A 15,624-nucleotide genomic window follows, 5' to 3' on the forward strand; every position below is an offset into this window, starting at 1 on the left:
CTGGGTACCTGCCCAGGTGAGCTCCATACCTGGGGAGGGGCCTGACCACTAGAGCCCCGTGGGCTGCTGGGTGCCTGTCCAGGTGAGCTCCATATCCTGGGAGAGGCCTGACCACGAGGGCCCCGGGGGCTGCTGGGTGCCTGTCCAGGTGAGCTCCATACCCTGGGAGGGGCCTGACCACGAGAGTCCCGTTGGCTGCTGGGTGCCTGTCCAGGTGAGCTCCATATCCTGGGAGGGGCCTAACCACGAGGGGCCTGGGGGCTGCTGGGTGCCTGTCCAGGTGAGCTCCATACCCTGGGAGGGGCCTGACCACAAGAGTCCCGTGGGCTGCTGGGTGCCTGTCCAGGTGAGCTCCATATCCTGGGAGGGGCCTGGCCATGAGAGCCCTGTGTGCTGGGGCGGGGGGGGCGTGTGTATGAGCGTCCTCTCTGTGCAGCCAGCAGAGAGTTGCTTAGCAACTTCCCTGTGGGCAGTGCTGGGATGAAATGAGAACCACGGACCAGCAGATGCCACGGACCCCCTGAACCCCTGTCCATCTAGAGTGATGAGGTCAGTAGGCAGGTGCTGGCCACTGTGCTGCATGAGGGAGGCCCCACGGGTACCTCTTGTGTCTTCCACCTGACACCACGGAGGCTTCCCCAGGACAGAGCAGAGAGCCTGCCTGGGGCAGGTGGGAGCTCCTGGTGACGCTGCAGGGGACATGAGAGGGACGGACCAGGCAGGAGGAGGTGGGAGCCCAGGCAGAGCCATGGGGCTCGGGGCCGAGGGGGCCTTTCTGGGTCTGAGCTGAGAGTGGACGTGCAGGTGGTGAGTGTGATCCAGGAATGCTGCCCTGGTGACGTGAGGCTGATCGTGCTTCAGAGTGACAAGCCTTCCGGGTAATCCCAGAACAGGACAGTGAGACGGATCCTGTTAGAAGAAGGTAAGTGAATCCCCCCAAGAGGAGGCTCTGTGAGCTGGCCCCGGGAGGGGGTGAAGGGAACAGGCGTGGAAGCTGCGGGGAGTGGGCAGTCCCCCTGGGCGGGCGGCGGGTGCAGACCCCACTCCGTGGTCCCACAGCTGTGCTTCCGGCTGGATTACTTGGCTTCTCGGAGCCTCAGCTTCCTGGTCTGCTCATGGGGTGATGGTAGCATGGACTGACTAGTAATTTGCTCAGAACAGGGTAGAAAGGGGTCTAGTGGAAATTCCACGGAACACCGTCAGTATGGGAATCGCAGGCCCTGTTTCCCGCAGGTCTGTCTTCAGGATCGGGAGAGCAAAGCCGAGCAGACTTGCAGCAGAGCCTGAGGACGGGCTCCGTTTGGTGGGTCCCCCTGTTTCCTGAGTCTCGGAAGGGGCAGCTCCAGCGGGCAGTGACAGGTTCACCCCACACCTGGGAGCATCCAGCCCTCAAGGCCCAGCAGCCCCGAGCCCTGTGTCTGGGCCCCCGGGAGGCAGATGAGACAGGCCGGGTGGCCTCCTCGGCCCTTTTCCTGCCCAGAACATTCGGGGTCCGGGCCGTCATTAGGGAGAAGCAGGGATGGGGGTGTCCCATGCGGGAACAGGACACGGAGCAGCTTGTGCACGTGGACGTCCACACTGGGAATGTGGGTCAGTGGGACGCGGGCACCAGGAGGGGCAGGCGGTGGGCCTGAGGAAGCAGGGCGGGGCTGGGGTCCCGGGGGGGGCGGTATGAGCTTCGCCTGTGCCGGGCCTCACACTCCACGGGGCTTCCCTCCCCTGGTCACTGGGCAGGAGGGGCCGAGCAGCGTTGGTGGAGGGACACCTCACGTCCCCAGGCCCTGCCAGCATCAGCCCTCCAGGCTCTGGGTCGGGGAGCCTGAGGGGCGCAGGCCCAGCTGTGCCCACAGGGAGGCCTGGAGGGGTCGGGCGGGAAGCACGGGTGTGTTCTCGCCTGTGCGGAATCTCCCGAGCCAGTGTCCAGTGGGAGCCCTCACCTCGCACGTGGGTTTCAAGTCCACGGCTCAGATCACCTTCTAGCCATTTGGTTTGTTTTCTAGACACAAAGTCCTAATATCTCCTATGTCCCCTGCCTGTGAAAAGACACGTCTCACCTGGCACCAGGTGCTGCCTCTGGTCCCTCCTGACTGGACGCCCAGCAGCCAGTGTCACCGCGTCACGACTGTCAGGGGTGTGAGGCGTGGGGGGACGAGAGCACACGGTCCAGGCCCACGAGGGGCCGTGCCGTCCACGGAGCCGGTGCTGTGGCTGTAGGTGTTCCCTCCCCCACCCCACGGGCAGAGACCACCGTCCCCTTACAGACTGTTACCAGGTGAAGTCATGTGCACCCTGCTCGGGCCCCAGCCTGCGAGGCGCTCTGCCCCAGGGGGGAAGGTTTCCTTTTCCCACGTGGGTTCAAGTAGGCAAATAACAGAACCAAAGCCGAGACCAACACAGCACAGGCTCTACCCAGTGGCCAAAGAGTGGAGAAGCGGGAACTGAGTTCACAGATCGCCTTCTGGCCTTCCTGGAGAGAGAGGTTTAATTTTAAAGAATAAAGACAAAGGGAGGAGGAGGGAGGCTAGTGATGGGATGAAGAGGCCTTCCGGGGGAAGGGGCGGGGCTTTTTCCAAGGGGCTGGGGTACCACCTCCTTTTACCCATTTCTGGTCCTTCATGTCCAGCCATGGCCGCCGGTGGGTGTGTCTCTTAATATGCCGATATCGTAAATTCAACACGTGATGAGACTCGGGGTCGTTGGAGGTCACATTCGTTGCCGTCTTGGTCCCAGCTGGTTCCATCTGTTTTTCTGTGTGTAGCGTCCTTTCTTATCTCTGGACCCCTTCACTTAAATACTTAGGTGAACTCCTGCTGAAGGTGGGGGTGCAGGACAGCCCTGTGAAAGGTGGGTGCACGGGGCTTGAGCAGGGCCTGGAGCAGCTCCGACAAGAGGAGGCTGAGACGGGCGGTCAGTCTGACGCCCACACTGGGGCCTGTGGTCGGCATGTGGAGGGGGTCAGCCGGGGGCACGTGTCAGGGAAGGTTCTCGGTGTTTACACAGAAGACGTGAACTTGGGCCTAGATGCAGAGCTGCCTGCAGACGCTGCTACAGAAACCCCTGATTCTTTCCTGAGAAAACTGGTGGGCGGTCATTCAGGCAACAGGGCAAACTGCTTGCTCTGGAGGCTCTTATGGGGAAGTGGGGCGTAGCAACAGGGGCTCAGCCTGCATAACCCCAGAAGCCCTCCCAGGACAGCTCCAGAACCGCTTCTGGAATGGCAAGGAGAAGTGGGTCTTTCACCTACTAGACGTGCAGGAGAGGGCTGGGGTCTGCAGGGCCACCCTCACCTTCAGGTATCAGCTGGGAGGCTCACAGGACCCGGCACATGCTTGTGACTTGTGTCCTCACAGCTGAGATGGGTCACAGCATGCAGTAGGGATGCCCGGGGGGGAGAGCCCCTGCTCCGGTCACCTCGTGACCCTTCATGCCCCCTCCTTCCCTCGAGAGTCTCTAGGGTGTCTCTTCCCCCAGCGACAAGGGCAGAACCATTACAGTTACCCCCACACCCGTCCCCCCAGGGAAGCCCATTAGCGGCTTGGTACCCGGCTGGGGGCGGTCACGTGGTGTGCTCTGCCCTCACCCCCCAAAATGCCGGTGCCCAGAAGGGGAGCCGGGGTTCAGCATGAACCACATGGTTTGTGCAAACAGCACGGGCGCAGGGGGCTGCCCCTAACGGGAGGCGGGAGGGTTTAGATCAGGCCAGGGAGCTGCTCACCAGCTGCATTAGCTTCCCGGGGCAGCTGTGACAAACGACCACAGAGTCTCAGAGCAACAGAAACCTGTCCTCTCTCAGTCCCGGAGACCAGACGTCTGAGGTCAAGGTGTCCCAGACCCGCGCTTCCTCCGGAGGCTCCAGGGGAGGGTCCTTCCCGCCTCTTCCAGCTTCTGGGGGCTCCAGGCGTCCCTGGGCTTGTGGCCGCATCCCTCCTGTCTCTGCCTCCATCTTCACATGGTGTCTCCTGTGTGTCTGTGTCTCTCCTCTAGTCTCTTAGAAGGACACTGTCACTGATTCAGGGCCACCCGGATCCAGGATGACCTCATCTCCAGATCCGTAACTAACTATACCTGCAGAGACCCTACTTCCAAATAAGGTTCCATTCTCAGATTCTGGGGGGCATGACGTGGACATAACTTCTGGGGGCCCCCATTCAACCCACCATAGCACCCAGTTCCCAGATGCCAGCCGACTTTCCTCAGGACAGCATCAGGCTGGTGATGTTCTGTGTTTCCTCACGGAGTTGTCTCTTGTTTCTTGTGGTAACAGTGAAATTGGGTGGGGGGCGCTTCTGGCTGACCTCCCAGTCATTCCAGGGACCATGCTGACGTGTCCTTCCCGGGAGGGTGCAAGCACGGCCAGGGCTCCCTGGGAATATTCCACACAGACCGCTCGGTGGTCAGACACCTGCATGGGCTGGACCGGTCCCTGGCACCTTCTACCACATCCACAGCCTGGTGGACTCCGTGCAGACCTATGACCAGGAGGTGTGGACCGGCAGGATCGGTGGGAGCCCGCCTGCCTGCCACGTGGCCTCCAGCCCACCACAGACCCTCCAATCCTGCCATGGACATCCCCATCGCATTAACCCCCAAGAGGCCTTCTGGGAGGGGTGAGAACTTGGCCATGAATAAGACAGGGCAGACCCTAACTGCAGCAGGTGGAGGCAAGGACTGGGGGTGCTTGGCTATTTGTCCCCCAAAGACCCAGGATGTGGACTCTGACTTGATGGGTCCACCTCCACCTGGGCTCACCTGGGGGGTCGCTGCAGGGATAGTGCCTCCTTGGGTGATTTCCAACTCTCCTCACATCAACCTCACTCCCTGGGCCCCCCTGGTCCCATTAATAGTCTTTAAATAGTGTCTCTCATCCATGAGGCCTGTGTGGGAGATTTTAATATTGTGTGGGAGTCCAGCGACCAGCGCCCATGTGTCCTGTGTGTCTTGGGAGGGGAGGGAGCCTCGCTCTCACATTCCTGCCCCAGTGCACCTGGGGTCGGGGGCAGCAGACCCAGGCTCTGTTCCGGCAGAAGCTCCCTTTCTGTGAACAGGTCTTCTCCCACTCCCATTATCCTCACTGGAGACTCAGGAGGCCACAGCATCGGGGCACCTCCAGCACCAGGACCCCACCCTAGGGAATCTCTCAAGAGCAGAGACCAGGCCTGCAGGCGAAGGGGAGGAGGGAGCCGGCCTCTTCAGGATCCCCGGGGCTAGGAAGCCTCCTACGCAGGAGGGACTTGGACTCAGCTTAACTACCACCCAGCGTCTCCTACCCCTCCCCTGGTAGGGGGGGCTCTTCAGATTCCAGGGCCCCAAGATCCTCCCCACCAACTTCTGCCCCCAACTTCAGAGTCAGGGACCCCCTCCGTGGCTTCTTTTTTCTTGCTCCCAGAATTCCCTGAAGCTGTTATACCCAGGGTTTATTATGGTGAAGGATGCAAGTTAAAATCAGCGAGCACAGAGGGGATGAGCAGGGTCCAGCCTCCTCGGCTGTGGCAGCCCAGGGAAGCCCACCTGAGTCCTGAAGTGCAGGGTTTATTGGGGTCTGTCACGTCAATGTGGGGACCGCCATGTGCCTGACCTTAGCCTCCAGCTCCCGGGGGGGACTCAGGAAGTCCCACCGTGTATCACGCCGTCAGCACAGACCAGCCTGGAGCGAGGCCCACGGAGCATGGACACTCCCGTCAGACTCAAGGTGACCTCTGGAGCCAGGACAGAGGCCCAGCCTCTCTGTGGGCAGGTGAACCCACACCGCACAGGCCCTGGTGCAGTGCCCGTTCCGTGGGGTCAGCTAGGTGCATGCAGGTCAGCCAGTGTCTGTGTGTCTCAGCCTGTAACCACAGACCACACTGTCCTGCTCTGCTCACAAGAGCGAGGCCAATGGAGGGACAACAGGGGTAGGAACAAAGCCTGGTCATGGTCCGGCTGGGTGAGAAAGGGTCCAAGGAGCGAGAACCCGGCTGCCCTTGCCTGGTGAGCCGAGAGCTGACGTCCACCCTGTGGGCAGCCCCTCTCCCCACGTCCCGAGGTAAGGCTGCCTTTCCTGCACCTTGGGGCAGGGTCATGCCTGAGTATACAGCAGTGCACGCAGCAGGCCTGATGCCTGCTCTTGGCACGTACTTGGGGGCTTGCTGAGGGTGGAACATCCCGACAGGACACGGGCCGACCCCGCGGAGGATGTAGGGGTGAAGTGTTTGGGAGCCTCTCGAGGGGATCCTCACCTGTCTGCACAGGTGGATTGAGGACACAGACCAATGGTAGGAAGGCGGGGGAGGCCAGTCCTGGGTCATCACTGAGGCTGGAGGAGGGGTGTAGAGCTGGGGGTGACGGCGGTGGGGACGAGGGTCTGATCACAGGACAGGGAGGAGACAGAACATCCGAGGCAGCGGAGAAGGTGGAAGACTGTGCCCGATGGGAGGACGAAGAGACCAGCAGGCGGCGCTGTAGGCGCGGGTAGCAGGGCTGCTCCCTCCCGGTCGGCGCCAGAGCCCCGCACCACTGGAAACCCCGCGGTGTCCGGACAGAACCCCAGAGGATGGGAGGCGAATGGGCGGGAAGGGTTTGGAAAATCACCCCATCTCCACATGTCCTAGGGGAGGGATCCCCGCTCCAGCCTCGTTCCTTAGAGTCTCCCCACCTGGGGAAGTCAGCACACTCAACAGCCGGTCGTGAACGGCTTGGAATTTGTCCAGAGGATGAAGGGGAAGCAGGGGAAAGAATGAGAAACAAGCTCTACGTGTTTGGACAGCACATGCCACTCTAATTTCCCATCAGAAAGAGGAATTTCCCAAAGGCTCAGGCTGCCCCTGTAACCAGAATGGGGCTTAAAGCGATCCTGCCACTTTGTGGCCGGTTCCAGAAACATGTTGAAGACAGGTGCTCAGGAGCACTGCAATCCACGCCTGCAGGGTTGTAAATGACAACTATCGTAAAAAAATGTCTTGGGGTAAGTAATTGAAAAGGACTTGAAAACAAGGCAGAATTGCAGGAACCGGATTGCAAGAGGTAGATTGGACTCGCCATTAAAGCACATGAAAGCTGCTCAACATTGCCTACGAGTCAGTTGGCCAAAAAGGGCGTAAAGGTGTAAATCCATACGCCCTTGTGCCAACCAAACATGCGGGAAATACAAATCAACACTACAAAGATGTATCACTTTGCCCAGTCAGAATGGCCGTCCTCACAATGTGTAAAAACAAGAAATGGAGGAGAGGACGTGGAGAAAAGGGAATCCTGCTGCGCTGATGGTGGGAATGTCAACTGCTAACAGCCACCCTGGAGAAGGGTATGATGTTTCCTAAAAATTCTAAAACACAGAGCTATAGGGACTTCCCTGGTGGCGCAGTGGTTAAGAATCCAACTGCCAATGCAGAGGACACGGGTTCGAGCCCCGGTGCGGAAAGATAACACATGCCGCGGAGCAACTAAGCCCGTGCGCCACGACTACTGAGCCTGTGCTCTAGAGCCCGTGAGCCACAAGTACTGAAGTCCAACGCCTAGAGCCTGTGCTCCGCAAGAAGAGAAGGCAGTGCAATGAGAGACCCATGCACTACAACGAAGAGTAGCCCCAACTTGCTGCAACTAGAGAAAGCCCGCACGCAATAACAAAGACCCAACACAGGCAAAAAAAATGAATTAATTTAAAAAATAGAGCTACAGAGCATACGGCACCTCCACGCCTGGGGGTGGATATCTCGGGATATCTCGGGATAACCATAAATCCATAGGACACAGGAACTTCAACTATTAGTGCAGCCCTTTTGCAGAAGCCTCGATTTGGAGACAATATAAATGTCCTTGGAAGCAAAAAATGGATAAAGAAGATGTGGTACTTCTGTACAATGGAATATTACTCAGCCATGAAATCAATGAAATAAGGCCAGTTGCAGCAACTCAGGTGGACTTAGGTACGATCATTCTAAGTGACATAAGTCAGACACAAAAAGACACTTAGCATAAGATATCACTTATAGGTGGAATCTAAAAATGGCTGCACATGAACTAAATTACAAAACAGAAACAATCACATATTTAGAAAACAAACTTATGGCTGCTAAAGGGGAAAGGTGGGGTGGGGTGAGGCATAAACCAGAGGGTTGAAATTAGCACAGATACGTTCCAAAGACCAAATAGGTAATCAATAAGACCTACTCTATAGCTCAAAGAACTGGACTCAGCACACTCTAGTCACCAGAAAAGAATATATACGACTGGTAAGAATCTGAAAAGAATTTATGGATGTCTCACTGTAAGTGAATCAAGTGGATGTGCAGCAGCAAGAAAGACAGCATTCAAAGTGAGCTACACCCCATTATAAAAATAAATTACAAAAAAAGACAGAGAGAAACTGTTACAAAATTCGTTCAGGGGCTGTGATGCAACCTGCATTGACCCCGTCTAGATCCGCAGCTAGACAGGACATAAGGCTGGACACTCGTGGGGATGAGAGTTTTGGTGAGGATGAGACAGCAAATGCAGCCCCTTTAGAGTAATACTGCCTGGTCCCCAATCAATGGGTCTCAAATCTTCAGGTGCAGGGGACCCTTCGTACAGCTAAAACATGCATGGGACACACAGAGGATGGTACCCCATGTGATCGGGAAAGGTTTCTAAAACGCACCTCATTTTTCATCTCCTGGTGCTCAGGTTCGCCATTCCAGCCTCTTTCCTAACAATCTCCCCACTTGGGGAATTCTGCACCTTCAACATCCTGTTTCGCACACTTTGGAATTTGTCCGGAGGATGAAGCGGAAGGGGGGGGAAACAATGAGAGAGAAGCCCTAGGTGTTTGGACAGGCACATGCCACTCTAATTTCCAATTAGGAAGAGGAACTGACCAAACGCTCACCTTGCCTCCGGAACCAGAATAGGGCTTGAAACAATCCTGTTTTGTGGACAGATCCCAAAGAAACAAGTTGAAAAATGGAGCTCAGGGGCACTGCAATTCACAATGCTGCAGGGTTGTAAAAGATTCCTAACATCGAAAAATGCCTTGAGGTAAGTCATGAAACTGGACTTGAAAGCAAGACAGAATTGCAGGAAAGGGATTTAAAGAGGTAGATTGGACTGGCCATTAAAGCACATGAAAAGCGGCTGAACTTCGCCAACGATGCAGTTGGCCAAAAAGAGTGTATGCGTTTTTCCAGAATATATTCAGGAAAAACGCATACGCCCTTTTTGGCCAACCAAACAGGTGCGCAGTGAAAATCAACAATCCAAAGAGGTATCACTTCATATCAATCAGAAGGGCCGTCCTCACAAAGTGTAAAAAGAAGAAATGCAGGATAGGACGTGGAGAAAAGGGAGACCCGTTACGATGATTGTGGGAATGTAAATTGCCGAGGGCACTCTGGAGAAGTGTATTGTGTTTCCTAAAAAATCTAAGAAACAGAGCTACAGAGCATAGGGCACTTCCACTCATGGGTGTATATTTGGGGAAACCAAAATTCGACAGGACGCAGGCACCCCAACGTTTAGTGCTGCCCTGTTTACAAGAGCCTAGACTTGGATACAACCTAAATGTCCTTAAAAGGAAAAAATGGATAAAGAAGATGTGGTACTTATGTACAATGGAATATTACTCAACCATGAAGTCAATGAAATCAGGCCAGTTGCGGGAACTCAGGTGGACGTATGTACGATCATTCTAAGTGACATAAGTCAGAGAGAAAAATAGATTTATCATAAGATATCACATAGGTGAAATCTAAAAATGACTACACATGAACTAAATGACAAAACAGAAACAGAGTCACACATTTAGAAAACACACTTATGATTGCTAAAGTGGAAAGGTTGGGTGAGGTGAGGCATAAAACAGGAGGTTGAAATGAGCACAGGTACCATTGCATAGACCAAATAGGGAATCAACAAGACATACTCTAAAGCACAAAGAACTGGATAAAGCACACTCTAGACACCGGAAGAGAATATATACGACTGGTAAGAATCTGAAAAAGAATTTATTGATGTCTCTCTGTAACTGAATCAAGTGGATGTACAGCAGCAAGAAACACAGCACTGAAAATCACCTACACCTCATTATAAAGATAAATTCCAAAAACAAAAACAGAGAGCGAGAGAGAGAAATTATTACAAAATTCGTTCAGGGGCTGTGATGCAACCTGGATTGGCGACATCTAGATCCACAGATAGATGAGACCTAAGGCTGGATGCTCGTTGGGCTGAGAGCCTTCCTGAGGATGAGTCAGCAAATGCAGCCCCTTTAGAGTAATACTGCCTGGGCCCCATTCCAGGGGTCCCAAATCACCAGGTGCATGGGACCCTTCCTACAGCTAAAACATGCATGGGACACGCAGAGGATGGTACACCGTCGGTTCCGGAAGAGTTTGGAAAAGGCACCTCAGCTCCTCATCTCCTGGTGCTCAGGTTCTGCCCACCAGCCTCTTTCCTAACAATCTCCCCACTTGGGGAATCAGCACCTTCAATATCCTGTTTTGAACAGTTTCGAATTTGTCCAGAGGATGAAGAGGAAGGGGGGGAACCAATGAGAGACAAGCCCTACATGCTTGCACAAGCACATGTCACTCTAATTTCCAATCAGGAGGACGAAATGACCAAAGGCTCAGCTTGCCTCCGGAACCAGAATAGGGCTTGAAGCAATCCTGCTGTTTTGTGGCCAGTTTCCCAAAAAGCAAGTTATAAAATGGAGCTGAGGGGCACTGCAATTCACAAACCTGCAGGGCCGTAAATGATACAATCGTCGAAAAATACCTTGAGGTAAGTCAACAAAAAGGATTTGAAAGCAAGGCAGACTTGCAGGAAAGGGATTTCAAGAGGTAAATTGGACTCACCCTTAAAGCACATGAAAAGCGGCAGAACTTCGCCAAGGATGCAGTTGGCCAAAAAGGGCGTATGCGTTTTCCTGAATATATTCAGAAAAATTGCATTCGTCCTTTTTGGCCCACCAGACAAGCAGGCGATACAAATCAATACTACAAAGAGGTATCACTTCACATCTGAAGGCAGGGCCATCCTCACAATTGTTAAAAACCAGAAATGCAGGACAGGGTGGGGAGAAAGTGGAGCCCTGTCAAGCTGATGGGGGGAATGTAAATTGCCAAAGGCCACTCTGGAGAAGTGTATTGCGTTTCCTAAAACATCTAAACAGCACAGCTACAGAGCATACAGCACTTCCACTCATGGGCTTACAGCTTGGAAAGCAAAGAGTCGACAGGACGCAGGCACCAAAACGTTTAGTGCTGCTCTGTTTACAAGAGCCTCGACTTGGGTACAACTTAAATGTCCTTGGAAGGAAAAAATGGATAAAGAAGATTGGGTACTTATGTACAACGGAATATTACTCAGCCCTGAAATCAGTGAAATAAAGCCAGTTGCAGCAACTCGGGGGAACATAGGTATGGGCATTGAGAGTGAAGTAAGTCAGAAAGAAAAAGAAACTTATCATAAGATATCACTTATAGGGGGAATTTAAAAATCACCACACATGAACTGAATTACAAAACAGAACAGAGTCATACATTTAGAAAACACACTTATGGCTGCTTAAGGGGAAAGGTGCCGTATGGTGATGCATAAACCAGGAGGTTGAAATTGGCACAGATACCGTTCCATAAACAAATAATGTAATGGACAAGACCTACTCCCTGCTCAAAGAACTGGACTCAGGACACTCTACTCACAGGAAAAGAACACATCTGACTAGTAATACTGAAAAAGAATTTATTGATGTCTCTCTGTAAGTGAATCAAGTGGATGTACAGCAGCAAGACACACAGATTTGAAAATCAGCTTTACTCCATTATAAAAATAAATTAAAAAGAAAGACAGAGAGAGGAATTCTTACAAAATTCATTCAGGGGCTGTGATGCAACTCGATCGACCACATCTAGGCCCACAGCTGGATGGGACCTAAGGCTGAACACTCATGGGGCTGAGAGGATAGGTGAGGAGGGGCCACCATATGCAGCCCCTTTAGAGTAATACTGCCTGGGCCCCATTCCATGGGTCCCAAATCTCCAGGTGCAGGGAAATCTTCCTACAGCTAACATATGCGTGGGACACCCAAAGGATGGTACACCCTCTAATCGGGAAAAGTTTGGAAAAGGCCACTAATCTCCTCATCTCCTGGTGCCCGGGTTCCCACCTCCAGCCTCCTTCCTAACAATCTCCCCACTTGGGGAAGTCAGCGCCTTCAAACCGTCTTTCGCACAGTTTGGAATTTGTCCAGAGGTTGAAGAGAAAGGGGTGGAACCAATGAGAGACAAGCCATAGATGTTTGCACAGGCACTTGTCACTCTAATTTCCAATCAGGAAGAAGAATTGACCAAAGGCTTAGCTTGCCTCAGGAACCAGGATAGGGCTGGAAGCAACCCTGCTGTTTTGTGGCCAGTTCCCAAAAAAGCAAGTTGAAAAATGGAGCTCAAGGGCACTGCAATTCACAATCCTGCAGGGTTGTAAATGATACCCATCGTAGTAAAATATCTTGAGGTAAGTCAACGAAAAGGATTTGAAAGCAAGGCAGAATTGCAGGAAAGGGATTTCAAGAGGTAGATTGGACTTGCCATTAAAGCTCGTGAAAAGCGGCTTAACTTCACCAATGATGCACTTGGCCAAAAAGGGCGTATGCGTTTTTCCTGAATATATTCGGGAGACCACATACGCCCTTTTAAGACAACCAAACGAACAGGCAATGCAAATCAACACTACAAAGAGGTATCACTTCGTATCGGACAGAAGGGCCAAGCTCACAAAGTGTAGAAACCAGAAATGCAGGACAGGGCGAGGAGAAAAGGCAGCCCTGCTTCGCTGATGGTTGGAATGTAACTTGCCAAAGGCAACTCTGGAGAAGTGTATTGTGTTTCCTAAGAAATCTAAGAAACAGAGCTACAGAGCACACGGCACTTCCACTCATGGGCGTATATCTTGGAAAACCCAAAAATCGACAGGACGCAGGCACCCCAACGTTTAGTGCTGCTCTGTTTACAAGAGCCTAGACTTGGATACAACCTAAATGTTCTTGGAAGGAAAAAATGGGTTAAGAAGATGTGGTACTTATGTTCAATGGAATATTACTCAGCCTTGAAATCAATGGAATAAGGCCAGTTGCAGCGACTCGGGTGGATTTTGGTTTGATCATTCTAATTGAAATATGTCCGACAGAAAAGAGACTTCTTATAAGATATCACTTATAGGTGGAATCTAAAAATTGCTACACATGAACTAAATTACAAACAGAAACAGAGACACACATTTAGTAAACACACTTTTGTTTGCTAAAGGGGAAGGTGGAGTGGGGTGAGGCATAAAGCAGGAGGTTGAAATTAGCACAGATACATTCCAAAGACCAAATAGGTGATCGACAAGCCCTACCCTACAGCTCAAGGAACTGGACTCAGCACACTCTAGTCACCGGAAAAGAATATATATGACTGGTAAGAATCTGAAAAAGAATTTACTTATGTCTCTCTGTAAGTGAATCAAGTCGATGTACAGCAGCAAGAACAGGGCATTGAAAGTCAGCTATACCCCATTATAAAAATAAATTACAAATAAAAAAACAAAGACACTGAGAGAGATAGAAATTCATACAGAATTCGTTCAGTGGCTGTGTTCCAACCTGGACTGACCATGTCTAGACCCACAGCTGGATGGGACCTAAGGTTAGACACTCGTGGGGTGAGAGGCTTTATAAGGATGGGTACACAAATGTAGCCCCTTTAGAGTAATACTGCCTGGTCCCCATTCCATGGGTCCCAAATCTCCAGGGACAGGGGATCCTTCCCACAGATAAAACATGCATGGGACACCCAAAGGATCGTACACCGTCTGATCAGGAAAAGTTTGGAAAAGGCACCTCATCTCCTCATCTCTCTGTGGTAGGCTTTCCCCCTCGAGCCTTTCTTAATCTCCCCACTTGGGGAAATTGGCACCTTCAACATCCTATTTTGCACAGTTTGGAATTTGTCTGGAGGATGAAGCAGAAATGGGGAACCAATGAGAGACAAGCCCTAGATATTTGGACAGCCACATGCCACTCTAATTTCCAATCAGGAAGAGGAATTGACCAAAGGCTCAGCTTGCCCCCAGAACCAGAATAGGGCTTGAAGCAACCCTCCTGTTTTGTGGAAAGTTCCCAAAAAAGCAAGTTGAAAAATGGTGCTCTGGGGCACTGCAATTCACAAACCTGCAGGCTTGTAAATGATACCTATTGTTGAAAAATCTCTTGAGGTAAGTCATCAAAAAGGACTTCAAAGCAAGACAGAATTGCAAGACAGAATTCGCCAATGATGCAGTTGGCCAAATGGGTGTATGCGTTTTTCCTGAATATATTAAGGAAAAACGCATACGCCCTTTTTGGCCTACCAAACAGGCGGGCAATGCAAATCAACACTACAAGCAGGTATCACTTCGCATCAGTCAGAAGGGCCGTCCTCGCAAAGTGTAAAAAGCAGAAATTCAGGACAGGGCATGGAGAAATGGGAGCCCTCTACGCTGCTGGTGGGAATGTAATTTGCCAACAGCCACTCTAGAGAAGTGTACTGTGTTTCCTAAAAAATCTATAAAACAGATGTACAGAGCATACGGAACTTCCAGTCATCAGCATACATCTTTGGAAAAAAAAAATCCGCAGGACACAAGCACCACAACGTTTAGTGCCGCTCTCTTTACAATAGCCTCGAGTTGGTACAACCTAAATGTCCTTGGAAGGAAAACATGGATAAAGCAGATGTTGTACTTATGTACAATGGAATATTACTCAGCCATGAAATCAATGAAATAAGGCCAGTTGAAGCAACTCGGGTGGACTTAGGCACGATCATTCCAAGTGAAATAAGTCAAACAGAAAAAGAGACTTATCATAAGATATCACTTATAGGTGGAATCTAAAATTGGCTACACATGAACTAAATTACAAAACAGAAACAGAGTCAGACGTTTAGGGCTTCCCTGTTGGCGCAGTTGCTAAGAAACTGCCAGCCAGTGCAGGGGACTCTGGTTCGAGCCCTGATCCGGGAAGATCCCACATGCCATGGAGTAACTAAGCCAGTGCACCACAAATACTGAGCCTGCGCTCTACAGCTCATGAGCCACAACTACTGAGCCCACGTGCCACAATTACTGAAGCCGGTAGGCCTAAAGCCTGTGCTCCACAACCAGAAAAGCCACTGCAATAAGAAGCCCGTGCACCACACCTAAGACCCAACGCAGCCAAAAAATTAATCAATTAATTAATTAAAATAAAGAACAAGTTGCCAGCTGCCTTATTGTCTGGTGAGGGACCAATTTCTGGTTCATAATGTGGGTTTTCTGGCTCTGCAATGAAATGATGTAATGGGCATTGTCGGGAGCCACATAGGAAGTGCCTTTGAGTTACAGCACAGACGAGACCCGTAGTGTCAAGCAAAGTTGATGCTATCGGGTACAAATATGGAGAGGCAAAGTTCTCCTCTGCAAAGCTGATGCTGTCAGACACATATATGGAAAAGCAAAGCTTCCTGAACATAGGGTTTTTTACACTCCCCCTACCCTGTTGAGGCCTCCTGGTGGCTGGTGCCGTGCAATCGGTCTCTCTTGCCCAGTGTTGTAAGCTGGGCCCTCCCTGGAGGAGAAACCTGGGTTCCCGAAGACATGTGACCAGAGCCGGGG

Source organism: Orcinus orca, chromosome 20 (assembly GCF_937001465.1).
Source record: "Orcinus orca chromosome 20, mOrcOrc1.1, whole genome shotgun sequence".
Lineage (NCBI taxonomy): Eukaryota > Metazoa > Chordata > Mammalia > Artiodactyla > Delphinidae > Orcinus > Orcinus orca.